Source organism: Adiantum capillus-veneris, chromosome 27 (assembly GCF_014529385.1).
Source record: "Adiantum capillus-veneris isolate H3 chromosome 27, ASM1452938v2, whole genome shotgun sequence".
Taxonomy (NCBI): domain Eukaryota; kingdom Viridiplantae; phylum Streptophyta; class Polypodiopsida; order Polypodiales; family Pteridaceae; genus Adiantum; species Adiantum capillus-veneris.
The window spans coordinates 59,401,386-59,406,613 of NC_140957.1; positions in this window are offsets into that span (position 1 = coordinate 59,401,386).

Consider the following 5,228-nt stretch of genomic DNA (forward strand, 5'->3'; position numbering starts at 1 on the left):
AGGTGCAACTATTGCGCAAATTAAGACATTTAAAGATTGGAATCAAATAGCTCAAAAGGTCATGTGCTGGGTTTCTGTCAATGTACTAGACATTGTAATTGGGCATATACAGGATGCTCAATCTCCTAAGGAGGCTTGGGACACTTTGTTATCATTGGATGTGACCAGCACAAAGGCAAGGAAGCTGCAGTTGAAGACTGAGTTGAATAATGTGCAAAAGAAAATCTTGTCCATCAATGAATATTCGGTGAAGATGAAGAACATATGTGAGTCACTTGCATTGATTGGTGTTACAGTCGATGATGATGATAAAGTAGAAGTATGTCTGGGAGGTTTCGGTCATGAGTAGAAACAGTTTAAAATTGGCATCCACCTTCGAGATAATATTCTCTTGTTTACAAATTTGGTGTCCTTATTGATTGTGGAAGAGAAGGAACTTGAGGAAGACTCCTCTACGCATGGTGGAAACAATTCTGAACAGGCCCTTTCATTAGAACTTGTTTGGGGTCTTCTTGGGCCCTTTAAATTGGACGCTTAGTGAAGTGCTTAAAATGCTAGTGAAGGTTTGACCAAGCTAATGTCCTAGGCTTGAAAATACATATTTGTATTTCTTATGAAAAGAAAACAGGTCTTAATCATATCTAGTCACTAGATCCTCTCAAATTTTTGAGCCTTACCCCACATCCCTCCATGTACTTTTGGGTGTTAGTGCAGCCCCACATACCATCCCCCACTTTAGATTTGAAAAATTTCGTCACATTTCCCTCCCCCCTTTTGGAGGGAAAGTAAATGTCTTCCCTCTCTATACCCTCTCTTTAAAATGAGTTTTGGTAGTTATTCTTGGGTTTAGGCTTGCTTTTCCCTCTCTAGAAGCCATAGCCTGCCGATCTAAAGCTCCTCTACCTCCCTCACTCTCTCCACCCTCTCTCTCTCTCTCATGTAATAGCTAACCATAGCTCTTTCTCTCTCTACTGTGTATTGGTAAAGACCAGCACATCCTTGCTAGATCCATCTCGATAGGCATCTCCACCTCCACTTGGACATCCATCTCCATTTTCATCTCCATCTCTAGTTGCAACTGCACCTCCATCTCCATCTCCATCTCCATTTCCATTTCCATCGTCATCTATATCTCCATCCATCTCCAGCTATAATGGCTATGTGAGACATCACCAACAAGCCTTTGAAGTTTTGATTGCATGTCAATTTGGAGTATGAGTATGAAACTCTATGAAGCAATCAAGGCAGTGCGTCTATTTTGATCAACATGCTACAATTCCAAGGGAGCAAAGCCATTGATCTTTAGATGGATGGTGCGATTTACCCCCTTGATCCTCAAACAAGTGCATCTCCACCATTCCATAACATTACATAGCTCTTACGCTTCTTGGATAACGGCTACCATAGATTGTTAGGCTATTGCCAGAGGCTTTATAGTTTGTACTTGCAAGAACTCTCGACACGTAATCAAATTCAAACAAAACTAAACATGTTGCAAGTTGTAAGCTTAGCGGAAAAGGAACAATTTTGGGCATCAACCTTGATAGCAAAGGAGCAATTCATGGTGAAAATTGGGGAATTAAGGAAGCAACTTGCAGAGCAAAAGGTGAAGCTTGACAATGATAAAGAAAGCATCGATCAGGTCATAGAAAATTACATGCGTCTTTGGCATTCAACTCGAAACCCAGATGGCGCGTTGACCACATTACTCACCTCCCTATTGGATTGAAAAAGAGACAACAAAACCACAAGGCTATGGGTCTCCTTGCTAAACTTAGAGACACTCATAAGAGACATGTGTGCCAAACAAGGTAGTTGCAGCCTGTAAGAGTATAATTTGTTAGTGGAATTTAGAAATCAACTCCTTTTCTATTTGATTTTTGCAGAGAATGTGTGGAAGCTATTCTAGGTTGCAACAATAACAAGGAGTTAGTGAAGGCATCCATACTTCGGCATGTGGTTGCTGAGAAAGACAATCTAAAATATAATCTCTAATCCCGCACATGCTATAGTGCGGCAATCCCTTTAAAAACTACTGCTCATGAACATCCAGAATATTATTATCCCTTGCGGCATGCTTATAGTGTGCGACTCAACCGGTATCAGTGACAAGGGGTTTAAAGCATTATATACATGCATCACAGGGCATCTACGTGGCAAGGGAATGGCTCAACCAATGTTACCAAGCCCATTCAATATGGCTATGGCAAGAAAAATCGCAAACAAAATTGTTTCTACCCTACTAGGTGGGTACAAGTGGGTGGATGGCAATATGCCAATGTCCTCAAAGAGCTCAAAAAGTTTTGTTTATAATAGGTTCAAAAAGTTTACCTTAGAGTACAAGCACTACAACGAGCTATGATCCAATATTACAACATCACAATAGAGGATACAAGTGGAAAAGCTATATTTGTGTTAAAATATGAATGCCAAGGCCAGAGGGTGGAGGCCACAAGCCTCACACTCATGAGCAGGGCACTGGTGGGAAAGGGTTTAGAATGTGAAGAGGAGGCAAAGGAAGGATTTTTATGGGGCACAATCAAAGAAGAACATATGGTGGCAAGTGGCATGGACATTCCCACATGAGAACCATGACAATTTGAGGTGGTATTTCAACCATGCAGGTATTCAAGAGGCAATATATTGACAATGCAATGGGGAACTCCTCGATGTCCCTGGCACTTGGCGACTTTGAAATAGAGTGGCACCTTGGTGGCGACTTGAAGACCCTAAAATGCATGTTGGGCGGGTGTTGGGCAAAGTGCCTAGGGATGCATTGGGGAAGGGCAAAAGGGTTAGAAGAGAAAAAGTCCGCAAGCAAGAAGGTGCTAAGAGCCCAAACGAGAATCAAAAGGCAAGTGGGGGCCATGTGTGGCTCAATGTCATCCTGACTTGCGACCAAAGCAAGCCACCATCTCGTGCAAAGGAGGATCCAAATTGGCATCCCATTCTTTCAATTCCCCTTAATAAAACATGTGTGTTCCTTGCAATTGAGACTTTGAATTTTGGACAAGTTGCTAATTCTCCACATAAATTATTCATGGAACATGGAGCCAGAGTCACGGCGAGAGGAGTGCACTCGAGCGCTTGAAATGACCTTGTCATTGTTGGGCTTCATTTCAGTGCAGTAACCCTCTCAAGGGACTAGAAGAACCCAGCAACCACACAAGATAACCCTAATAAGACATGTATTGGTGGTGCAAAGGCAAGACACTTGCTTTCAAACTATGGTGAGGCTCAAATCCATACTCCTTTTCAGATATGGAAGGAAGTGTGTGACATAACAACCTACTTCAAAATGAGGCAGCAGTAGGGCTAAAGAGAGCACGTGTGTGGGAAGCATGTGATGAGATGATGAGGCTTCTTGAGTGCCCACACCTTGGTGAAGATGAGATACAATCATTCAAGTTGTATATTAATAAATTCACAGAGCTAATGGTCGATGCATGGGGCAAAACCCATGTCACACATTACATGCATATCTTGTTCGCCCATGGTCCATACTTTCTTGACGAGTATGGATTGCTTGCACTTTGGAGAAATCAAGGGATGGAAAGATCAGACTATCGAGCAAAGGCTACCTATTTTAAGAGCACTCAGCATGGTGGTGACAAGGTTTGCAACAACACATCTCACAAGATGTTCAATTGGTTCTACCATGCACTAGCCGATAGGAAGAAGTAAAGGGCAATGGGAACTGGTCTCTTAGGTGCCATATTATGAAAGTGATGAGTGCCCGTAGAACACAAGGATAACATGGTGCAAATGCATGCGAAAAATCATCGGCATGGCGGAGAAGTTGGTGCAGATTAGGGCACGTGTGGCTTCTCACGCAGTAAAGTTTGTAATTTCCCCTTTTTAGAGCATATTAATGAGAAATTATAACTCTTTTGAAAATTAGGTCCTATAAATATCAAAGTGAGTTTTTAAAAGTTCTCTTTTGAAAATTATAACTCTTTTGAAAATTGGGTCCTATAAATATCAAAGTGAGTTTTATAAGTTGGTAAGTTCTCTCTCTCTCTCTCTCTCTCTCTCTCTCTCTCTCTCTCTCTCTCTCTCTCTCTCTCTCTCTCTCTCTCTCTCTCTCTCTCTCTCTCTCTCTCTCTCTCTCACACACACACACACACACACACACACACTCACTCACTTCTCCTTCTTGCTATTGTCCACCTCTAGCCATGGAACACAACAACCAACATACTAACATTCTGCAAAACCCGCCCAACCTCATAGATGAGCAGATCTTTAATTCTCTTGGTCCACTCCCAAATGCCCGTAGGTCCACAACACCCAACACCAAGCACCTGTAAAAAGCTGAATGCAAAGGTAGAGCACTTGCACACCAAGAGAGAGCTTCAAGAGAAAACAAACTTTGATCATAATCAAAAAGATCTGCAGAGGTTAAAAGAGCAAGAGTTTTAAGCTCAAGAGAAGTATCTGATTGGAGGCAAGGATGAATTGCAAAGCACTCCGTGATTGAAGATACCCACACGACAAGATGGAAGAGGTGTTAATCACGGAGGTCACTACAAGGTACAAGAGACGTCGAGAGGATTCGTCAAACAGATGCACAACTGCTCACAAATGAGCAAGCCATTGATCTCATAGAGAAGGTTTGTGAACGCACCATTCAAGAAACCTTTGAGAAGTTGTCGCAAGACGAGAGGAGGAGGCAAGAAGAATGATGAAGGGAAATGGTGGAAGAGGCAACGTGCCTTGCAAAGGAGAAAGAAGCAACAAAAAAGAGACAAGAGTAGAGCCCTAAGAAGCCTCCCTCAAAGAGTCCAAACAAGGCCAAACACTCGCCAACTAAAGCAGCAGGTGATATCAATCATGCACCTCAAGGAAAGACGACAAAGAAGAGGAAGAATCCTCGACAAATTGCAGAGGAGGCCAGCCAAAATGATGAGAGGCACAAGAAGTACCGCAACGATACTGGCCCCTAGACTCGCACTTCCAAGCCTCCACCACCACCACCATCTCTCAACAAGAAGTGTCGTTGGAGACCTGGCACGTGTGCATTGCGTAAAATCCGCAAGTATCAGAAGAGTACTACGCTCATAATCCCTAAGGCCCCATTATCACGGCTAGTGAAAGATATTATGGACTAGTACTTAAACACTGTGACCAGGGTGCAAGCAACGGTGCTAGGTGCATTGCAGCAAGGAGTGGAGGATATACTTGTATCCCTCTTTCAAGACACCATTTTGGCGATGGCTCGTGCCAAA